A 10,684-nucleotide genomic window follows, 5' to 3' on the forward strand; every position below is an offset into this window, starting at 1 on the left:
TGTGGCCTGGTCCTGTAAGACATGCCAGCCTGTGTCCAGGTGACCTTGGGAGCAGCTCCAGCCAAGCCCCAATCTGGGCTCATGTTGGGGAGGGTCTGGTATGTGACTGCTGCTATGCTTCTCTTAAAGAGTCTTAACTGCCACCTCCCACGCAATGAAACTGGCATCAGTGATGAATTTCAGGCCTGGGCAGGTATGCACAAGATGAAATAGAATATGTTTTCCCTCAGAAAGCTGGAGCTGTTGAGATCTCCTGGGGTCATGTGAGTGTACCCAGGAGCCACCTGAATAGACTCCCAGTGGACGAATGTCCATATGGGCAGACATGAAGCCATCATGCAGTGTGGACAACACTGGTACATTCCCAAAATCTGATCCATTGAATCCCAGCATGTACCAGGTCGCCAAATAAAAATGAATCAGCAGGGGAGGGTGGAAGGAGCAGGTCATCATCCTGTGAAGTGGGGAAGAGCAGGGAACAGTGCACATTTCTTCTTTTCCCTGCACATGAAAGGCACTCCCCACATGGGTACGTGGCAGCCCCCCCAGGAGAAGGAGGACAGAAATGAAATACTGCTGTGATGCACCCTTTCCATCTGATGGACGGAGTCTTTGAACATCAACGCAGCTAATCCTACCTAAAAAGGTTCACTTGATGTGGGTCCTTTGATGCAAAGTAGCCCACTGTCCAGGGAGGTGATTCTGACGTCATACAAACTGGACCTCCTGAAGGATCTGATGCCAGAAGCCCTTGGCAGGATGAGGAAACAGAGAGGATGGCTCAGATACAACTCTGGGAGGCTGTGGCAGCATCCCCACTATGGGAGAGTCCCAGCACCAGCCGCTCAGCCCCTTAGTCCCTTCTTTGCAAGGAAAAGTAGAGTGATGGGGGATTCTTACAGACCCAACAGTCCTGAGGACACCCGGCCCCCGCAATTACAGTGTCAAATGATTTTCAATACTCAGAAAGAGAAAAGGAAATACCCCCAAATAGCAATATCATCAACAATATAATTCCATGCATTCACTTGTGACAAGTTTGAGGTCTTCATTGATAAGTATTTTCATTGTTAAGGATTTACAGTTTCTACATGGGTTTGATCATGCTACTTTAGTTTCTGTTTAGGCATTTATCTTCTGGTACACAGATGAAATCATTACTGAGAAAAAGGTATGATATCTGGAATTTGTTTGCAATTATTTTGTTGTTGTGTCAGCATCATCAGGGAATTGATATATTGGGACCTGGTTGATGGGAACAAGGAGGTACTCTTATTCCTCTGTCTCCCTATTTTGGTGTTTTCATTTTTCCTTAATGCACACTTAGAAGAAACTTACAAGAAGAGATGATTAGTGTGGGGCAGTATCAGAGATGGGTAATTTTGGCATTCTACAGAAGGGTCATGGACATGAGTTAGACATGGATGGCCTTCTCCCACATGTGGTCTCACAGATCACAGAAGCCATAAAGAAAAAATTAAACTTATCTGACACATAAAAATTAAAAACAGCTTTATGGTGAAAGACCCCATCAACAAAAGGCATAAAACACACCAGGGAACAATATTTACAACTATGGACTTAACAATGAGTTAATATCCCAAATATATGAAGGGTTTCTATAGATCCCTAAGAAAATACAACCAACTGAATGGAGAAACAGGCAAAATTACAACTGGTAAATAAATTCACAGTAGAAATAAAATCAGACAATAAAAAAATGAAAGGAAAACAAGTTTTACCAATGATCAAATAACCAATTAAACAACAAACATAGGCTCACTTATATTCATTGGATGAGCAAAAAAAAAAAAAAAAAGATCAACAATATCACATTATTGTCAAGGATGTAGAGGAAAGGGCACTATCATTCACTGCAGTGAATATAAGCTGGAACCTTTCAGAAGGACATTTGGGCATTGCCTAGGAACATTCCCCAAACACATTCTCTCTGATCGAGCAATTCCACTTTGAGCCATTTATCCATAGTAGATACTTAAGTGCACTTTATACAAGCACACATAACACATGCGCACATATGTGAGGATTTCCATTGCGGCATCACTTGTGATTTATATTTTTAAATGGAAACAACCTAAATGTCCATTAATAAGGGGATAATTAAATACAATCTGGTTCGTCCAAACTCTGAGGTTTTACAAAGCCATTACAAGAACATGGGAGATCTATCCAAATTGAGATAGAAAATATCAGTAACACATTGTTTAAAAAGCTTATTCCAGGGTATGGTTTCATTAAAAAAAAAAAATCCCAATACCAACTAGGTGTTTGTGTGTGTGTGTGTGTGTGTGTGTGTGTGTGTGTGTGTGTGTGTTTTCAGGGACATATACACATAGGAGAAGCATTGGAAATGTACTGACCAACCTGACAGTGGCTGTCTCTGGAGAATGGGTTTTAGGGTAAGATGTGTGGGGATGGTAAGCAGAAACATTGGATTTTTTCTTTATATACTTCTGTGGTTAATCATTTTTATTTTTATTTTTATTTTTTTTTACAACAAGTACACATTACTCTTGTATTAAAAATTATTTTAGGGGCACCTGAGTGGCTCAGTTGGTTGGGCATCCAACTTTGGCTCAGGTCATGATCTTGTGGTTTGTGAGTTCGAGCCCCATGTCAGGCTCTGTGCTGACTCAGAGTCTGGAGCCTGCTTCAGATTCTGTGTCTCCCTCTCTCTCTGCCCCTTTCCCACTCGCACTCTGTCTGTCTCTCTCAAAAAGAAATGAACTTAAACGAATTATTTTAGGGGCACCTGGGTAGCTCAGTTGGTTGACTGACTTTGGCTCAGGTCATGATCTCCCGGTTCAAAAGTTTGAGCCCCACATCAGGCTCGCTGCTGTCAGTCTGTCAGTGCAGAGCCTGCTTCAGATCCTCTGTCCCCCTCTCTCTGCCCCTCCCAAAAAAATAAATTAAAAAAATTATTTTAGAAGCTTGTGCTCTCCCAAAAAAATAAATTTAAAAAAATATTTTAGAAGATAAAAACCAAATATATCTTCCTGTGAACATTTTCAAAAGTATAGAAAATTAGAAAGCAAAGTTTTAAATTAGGGGAAGTCCCATCAGCCAGAGACACACCATTGACATTTTTCTATTATTTCGGGCAGGCTTTTGAAAATGTACACATACTTTAAAAACCCACACATAGTTTTGAGGGTTTGAAGATTCCTTATGATTGATGTTCTATACTGTATTTGACCACACCCTTTCTGCTGGATATTTAGATTATTTCCAGTTTTCTCCCACCATTAGTAATGTTGAGCTAGTCATTCTTGTTTATAAACCTTTTGTTATATCTTGGATTATTTTCATCTCTCCCCCACCATGAATTCATAGAAGTGGAATTGCACAATTTAAATAAATATACTTAAAAAATGACTTGCTGCATATTGTTAAAATGGTTGTACATTTTGGACTTCTATAGACAGTCCATGAGAGTGCCCATTCCTCCCGGTCAACCTCTGGTACAGTCACTTTAAATTCACTTGCTAATTTCATAGGTGGTCTTGGTACCTGATCCTTCCTCCCCATCCCCAAGATGCAGGCTTTGGCCGTTGTTTCTCCTGGGTCCTTAATCTGGCCTCACATCGATCTCCTATCTGGAGCCGTTTTTCCAAACATGAATCCGACTGTGACGGTCTGCTACCTAAATCCCTCAACAACTCTTCTGGACTCCAAGATCAAGGGCGCAGCACATTAAGACACTGCACGCAGCACAGAGTGCCCTGTTGTGCCTGCACAACCTCTCTCTCTCCTCAGCCCAAGCTGCTCCGGGTGCCTGGAGTGGTCACATCATGTGTCAGTGACTCTTCACCTGTCAGACCAATTTGATTGTCCCCACACCTGGACATGACCCCCTTGGTTCAGGCCCACCCTCTCTGGGTCCCCAGGCCTGACCCCTGTGAATATTTATGAATAAGTTGCAGAGTGGACATCCTTGGTGGAGACTCAGACAAGCCCTTGCTCCCCTCTCTAACTGCCTGGCAGAGCACCCCTTCAGAATGTTGCACCATTTTGTTTCAACACAGGACATGCTGATGAGGTCACAGGGTTCAGTCCTCTGGCTTCTTACAGTGCTGGGACTGTGCCTATGTGCTGTGTGACCTTGGGAAGGTCACCTTACCTCTTTGGACCTCTATCTTCCTCTGCAAGATGAGGATAACAGCAGGATCTGACTTGTGGGGCTACAGAGGGCGTTTCTGCCCCTAAAACGATTAGGCCTGCTGGGCACATCCTGCTCCTGCCTGCCTCTTTCTGCCCTACCCAGAGGACAAGGGAGAGGCAGGTGCGGCACTAGTCCAAAATTTAAGGGATGCCCAAAACTCCGTCATCAAGACACACAATATTTTAATACAGTATTACAAACAAAAAATCAATGCAAAAAAAAATCCGCGCAAGACAGATGTCAGCACTTTAAATACAGCCGGTGTCTACCCAGGCCCCTTCTCTCTGGCCCATTCTTCCTTCTCCCCCCTCTTCCCCTCACTGCTGCTCTCCTCTTCGGATGTCCACTCCTGGCTCCCACCTTAGGGAATTCCACATCCTCCCCTGCCGTGATCTTTTGGCTCCTTACCTTAGGCTCCTTCCCTCTGGGGCTCTGCTCAATGATGCTGCATTGGCCCATGGCCAGGTGTAGCAGCAGTAGGGGACAGAGCTGCCTGGGGCCAGGGCTCTGTCCCCCAGGAGCCTCACAGCACACTTGGCCTGTCTCAGGCCTCATCTGCCCTCAGGGTGGAAGCTTGGCTTGAACTTCCAAGAGAGGGGCTGGCAGGTGCCTCAGGTCCCTCTTGTTGGCAGCAGCGGTCCCAGTGTGCCTGGCCCACATAGTCTTGTCCTCTGCCTGGGCCTTCTCTGGTCCCTGCACTCAGTGCCCAGTCCTCTCCAGGGCCCATGGCTGTTACCCCTGGAGATCTCCCTCAGAGTGACATCTGCCAGCTGCCCGGCTGTGGTTGATCCTGGGCTCCACCCCCTCCCACTGAAGCCAGCCCACAGTTCCTGCCCCTGGGGCCCTGGGTGGGGCATACCTGACCTGCCTTATTTCTGTATTCCTAAGGGTGACCCAGGTCTGTGGAGCATCTCCCTGGGACTTGAAAAGACCACAGTAAGCAGTTGAGTGCCCAGTGAATCAGGAATCACCAAGGCCTGAGTTCCTTGGGGTGGGACTGGGGCTAGGGCTTCTCTTCTGACCAGTCCCCCAGGCTGGGTCCCTGCACACTACACTTCCTTGGCAGGGTTGGTCAAGCCTGGCTGGTTTCCCTCTGGTCATCTCAGCTTCTCAGCCAGGCAAGGGCCCTGCAGGGAGCGATTCTATATCCCTCACTCAAGGAATAATGTCAGGCTCATGAATGTTGAAACCTAGCCTTAGGTCACCTCTGAGCCTCAGTTTCTTCATCTGTAAAATGGACACAGTTCCTCTGTAGCAGGGCAGTCATGAAGATGAATGAGATCATGTGAATGCTAAGCCCCAGTATGTAGCAGGTGTTGAACAAATGTCCATTCCCTTTCCACCATCCTCGGACTTTGGGCTTTAGAATAACTGTTGGCATGTCCTGGGGGACATTTCCCTGTATTACAAGTGAGAAAACTAAGGTCCAGAGAAGATGAACGCTGGGACCAAGGGTGTTCTGGGAGTGGGCTGCAGGGTGATCTAGAATCTAAGAGTGAGCTCCTCCCCTGCATTGCAGCCCTTTGTCCACCTGGAAGGCTCATGCTTTGGTTCCAAGGGAGGTGAGGTTTGGGTTCTGTTGGGCAGAGGTGCAGGAGGGATGGACTGCACAGGTGCTTTGGGCTGGGGGCCATTGGAAAGCCCAGGAATATAATATGCAATGCAATGAGGCTGAGGCAGACAGCGGGGCCGGCTGCTGGCTGAGCTGAGATCATTTCACCTATTTGAGGATGAGGAAATTGATGTTCAAGCAGATTCTATACAGAAGGCTGGCCCTTGCACGGCTCCAGGACATGCTTTGTTGATGTCTGTGCATCAGCTCTCCGGGCCTGGCGAAGTCTCACTGCTCGGTGAAGAGAGAATTGAAAGCAGCAGGTTGTAGGATCCCGCCTGTCACCCAGCGCCTCTCTTGCTTTCCAGTTGCCTTTTCTGCCGCAAGGTCTTTTAATACACCTGCTCAAATCTGGGTTGCAGCCCCTCAGGGCTTCTAGTTTCTGTTTCAGCAGCCCTAAATGAGGCCTCCCAGGCCTGCCAAAGTGACTTTCCTGGGAGGTGCCTTTAAGAGTTGTGTGTCCCATGTTTTGAGTCAGGCACTCCTTAACTTTCCTGCTACATTTGGCAGGAGATCATCCTATCCATGGGATGAGGCCCACGCCTGCCTCTGACCTTGGGTTCCTGGTACCATGGGGGCTGGAGTGGCATGTGCCCTAGGAGTCCAGACCGAAGCTGTTCCCTCCTGGCACCCCTGTGTGGGTGTGACACTCACCTACTACCCAGGGCCCAGAAGCTGTGGTTCTCTGGGGGACAGCCCCAGGTCTTGGGAAGAAGGGGCTCTCCCTAAAGTCAGCATCCCCAGCTGTGCCTCTTTTCCCCCACCCCTGCACCTGCCACAGCCTCTGGGCCGCCACTGCCACAAACCACATCCTCTTGTGGTGGCTGCAGTCAGAAATCTGGGTCTGGTTGTTTCCTGGGGACGCTTGAGGGATGGGCTGGGTCTTCCCAGATGGTGCAGCTGCAGCTCTGACCCACCCAGGCCTGCCCCACACCTCCTTCCTGGATTGAGATACGCCAAGGGCTGGATTCAGGCTGGGCCAGAGGAGTTCAGGTCCATCTGTCCCCCTTGGTAGACCCCCTGCTGAGGGTCCCTGGCTCCTCTGTGCCCTGCCCCAGCCCTTCTCCCATGGAGTGTCAGGGTGTGTCCTTGTCCAATCACTTCTGTCCTGCTTCCCATGTCAGAGGGTGCCCCTGTCTCCTGCTGACCAGTCTCCTGCCCACTCTGTACTCCACAAGCCCCAGAGACTGCCTAAATCCAGGTCTCTCCAGCACCTTGCTCCACCACCTCCCCATCCCCAAACTCAAGCCAGCTGGGCCTTCTCATCTCACAGTTGTGCATGGGGTGTGTGTGTGTGTGTGTGTGTGTGTGTGTGTGTGTGTGTAACAAAGTATCTGTCTGGGGATGTGACAGAGGTTCTGGAATCTCTCAGAGTTCTTGGAGTCAGGGTCTGGCTCTGCAGCTTCTGAGCCCCACTCTGAGGGATCCCCAGGATCCCTGGAGACCCCTACTCCTTTGTTGATCTTGGGGGTGCAGTCCCACCCCACACTCCAGATTTCCTCCAGCAAATGGAAAGAGAATTCTACTGCTTCTGTAGATGTCACAGACTCATGACCCTGGTGGGGACCTTCTAGTTCCTTCGACTGATAAACTGAGGCACAGAGAGGGAGAGTTTCTTTCCTAAGACACACAGCGACTTGGTGTAAAGACTGTGTCTTGGGACTTACCAGTACCAGCCAGAGACCTGAGAGGACCAGGCTTTTTTTTTTGCACATGAGGTGGAGCCAGCCTGGAACTGAAGGATGGAGCTTGGGAACTTTTCAGTGCTTTAACGCCCAACTCTCCCAATACAGCCGCCTGGAGTGCAGTCCCGAGGGGACAGTCCAATAGGGGGCAGCAGAGACCAGCAGTAGAGGGAGGCTAAACCTCAGAAAGGGCTGGAACTCAGAAGGGGCTGGCCAGACAGAGGCCCGGGAAAGGCTCCAGTGGAGGTGGCAGGCGGGAGGATGCAGAGGCCGGACTCTAGTCCAACATCTTTCCTGACACCCACCTAACCCTTGCAACCACGGCCTGGGGTGAGGCGAGTGAAGCGAGTCACTCCAGTGTGGAGTGGGGGGGGGGCAGATACTGAACTGACTTACAGTTTTGATGTTATATTTATTACGGGATTTTTCTGCATTACGATGTGAAAAAAGATTGCATTAAATATTATTTTGATGACGAGTTTTGGGGTCCTCCCTTAAATTTTACATGTAACGACAGTGGCTTACTCTGCTCATACTAGTGCCGGCTGTGTTTGATACTCCAGGGAACATTTTTTGGGGGGCGGTGTGTGGAGGAAGTCGGGGGGCGGGGTTCTGGAGTGGGCGTGGCCAGAGCCCTGTGGTTCCAGCCTCACCTGACCAGGTGGGTTGATGTTTGCATAGCAGAGCCCAGTTTTCCAGGCCCTTTCCAAAGGCTTGGATTGATACCCGGGAGGGGTACACTCCCTTCATGAGGACCTGCGTGGCAGGTGGTGGCTTTGTAGCAGTCACAGCTCCTTCAGCTCTTCCACCGGGAACAGCCTTCTGGCAGGTCCTCGCGGGACAAAGCACATTCTTAGAGAGGGTGGTGCAGCCTCCTTTATTACATTCATACAAAGCGCTCCATCCTGATGGCTACCAATACTAACGTAATTTACATTCGATTCTTACTTCATTATTCCTAAAAGCCCACACACCCTACACGTGTCATATACCATAGTAGCTACTGCACTGTGTATGCTAGTTCCATAGTGGCAAATAGCCTAGTGACTTACCTTGTTTTAAAAAAGTTGTTATAAAATAGATAATCACATAAAATCGACCTGACTTTATTGTTTGACCATTTCTCCAGACACATCCTTTGCTTTTCAGTGATTTTACAATATTCCCCGAAATACCCATCCAGATGTTTACTTGTGTTGACAACTAGAGCCAATTTCTAACAGAAGTACGTCTGAATAGTACCTTGGACAGTGAGGACTGGCTTTTTGCCAATTAGGTTAAACAGTGGGACTCTTCCCTGGATTGAATGATTCAAATCGGCAGTCCCAAGTTTTGGAGGAAAAAATATAGTTTAAAACACATGAGAAGAGGAAATAATGTTTTTCAAAAAAATTTGTAAAGATGCAAAGATGCACGATGATTACAGATATTTTACTTTTCCCCAATCTTTTATTTTTTTAAATTATTGTTAATATTTATTTATTTTTGAGAGAGAGAGCATGAGCTGGGGAGGGGCAGAGAGAGAGAGGGGGACAGAAGTTCCGAAGCGGACTCCACACTGACAGCAGAGAGCTCGATGCAGCTCGAACTCACAAACGATGAGAACATGACCTGAGCTGAGGTCGGCTGCTGAACTGAGCTACCCAGGCACCCCCAATTTATTCCCAATCTTTTAAATTACATGACACACAAGGGATCTCTTAGTAAGTTCTGTTCAAGTTTCTTGTTGCATATCCCAGAAGCTGGGAAAGTGGATGACAGATGGCTAGGTGACACCTCTGTGCAGGTGGTCCCCTCTCCCCTAGAAGCTGATACTGGGATGGAGCCAGACTGCAGGAGGTTTACAGGGAGAGTGATTGGGACCAACCCCTGTGCAAGGGTTGGGTGGGAAGCAGGATAGGCAGGATGGGCAGAGGGAGGAATCAGCTATAGGGGAGCTTTGCTGTTGAGATGGCCTTTCCCAGTTTCCCCAGGTGGGCTGAGAGGCTGGGCCTTCAGGCCCTCACGTTGATCAGCCTTTAGAGGCCAGCTGCCCAGGGCAGGACCATGGCTCAGCTCCAGGTGGCTCTCTTCATCAAGGTTGCTGACAGATGAGGGCAGGGCTGTTTGCAGGTGCCTTTCCCAGCAGATGCGGCAATAAGCCCTTCATTCTATTCCGATGGTGCATCAAACTGTCTACTGGTTCAAATCCTCTTGAAGTCAGGTGGTTTCCAACTCTTTGCTTTCAAAAAAAAATTAAAAGAATATGAAATAGAGCGCCAGCTGATAGATCATTGAAAACAATAATTTTTGACAATCAACCACTAATGATTTTTGGCACATAACTAGGAAGGAGCTCAGATCTGTGAGTGAAATTGTATTACAAAACTTCTGTTTATGAGACCAAAGTTTCTTTGAGCTTCATACAAAAATGAAAGCCAGGGGATGCCTGGGTGGTTCAGTCAGTCAAGCTTCTAATTCTTTTTTTTAAAATTTAAAAAAAATGTTTACTTATTTTTGAGAGAGGGAGAGACAGAGCATGAGCAGGGGAGGGGTAGAGAGAAAGGGAGACACAGATCTGAAGCAGGCTCCAGGCTCTGAGCTGTCAGCACAGAGCCCGACGACGCGGGGCTTGAATACAGGAACCGGGAGATCATGACCTGAACTGAAGTCGGATGCTTAACAGACTGAGCCATTCAGGTGCCCCAAGATAGATCATAGTCTTAAACATAACATTGAAACTATAAAGTTTCTTTTTTTGTTTTTAATTTTTTAAAAATGTTTATTTACTTTTGAGAGAGAGAGAGAGACAGGGAGACAGAGTGCAAGAGGGGGAGGGCAGGTAGAGGGAGACACAGAATCTAAAGTAGGCTCCAGGATCTGAGCTGTCTACACAGAGCCCGGCGTGGGGCTCAAACTCATGAACTATGAGATCACGACCTGAGCTGAAGTCAGATGCTTAACTGACTGAGCCACCTAGGGGCCCAAAGCTTCTGATTCTTGATTTGGGCTCAGGTCATAATCTATTTCACGGTCACGAGATGGACCCCTGTGTTGGGCTCCATGCTGAGTGTGGATCCTCCTTAAGACTCATTCCCTCTCTCTCTCTCTCTTTCTCTCTCTCAAAAAAAAAAAAAATGAAAGGTAGGACAGAATTGATACAGGACCCTGATTCATTCTAGTGGAACATCATATTTATCAATGGATCCATGAATCAAAAAATGA

General features: G+C 47.7%; 2 protein-coding genes and 2 gene segments (V, D, J or C); all 4 read right to left on the bottom strand.

Moving 5' to 3' along the window:
* Nucleotides 1-10,684, bottom strand: part of LOC124518350 (immunoglobulin lambda-1 light chain-like) — a 677,956-nt gene that overhangs the window by 72,466 nt on the left and 594,806 nt on the right.
* Nucleotides 1-10,684, bottom strand: part of LOC124518353 (immunoglobulin lambda-1 light chain-like) — a 721,987-nt gene that overhangs the window by 39,737 nt on the left and 671,566 nt on the right. The window lies entirely within an intron of this gene.
* LOC124518352 (immunoglobulin lambda-1 light chain-like) overlaps nt 1-10,684 on the bottom strand; it is a 550,070-nt gene that overhangs the window by 25,020 nt on the left and 514,366 nt on the right. The gene's annotated exons all lie outside the window — the stretch shown is intronic.
* LOC124518351 (immunoglobulin lambda-1 light chain-like) overlaps nt 1-10,684 on the bottom strand; it is a 345,374-nt gene that overhangs the window by 2,375 nt on the left and 332,315 nt on the right.

This window comes from Lynx rufus, unplaced genomic scaffold (assembly GCF_022079265.1).
Source record: "Lynx rufus isolate CCGP_SWC_20201006 ecotype Redwood Valley unplaced genomic scaffold, mLynRuf1.p SCAF_24, whole genome shotgun sequence".
In the NCBI taxonomy this organism is placed as follows: Eukaryota; Metazoa; Chordata; class Mammalia; order Carnivora; family Felidae; genus Lynx; species Lynx rufus.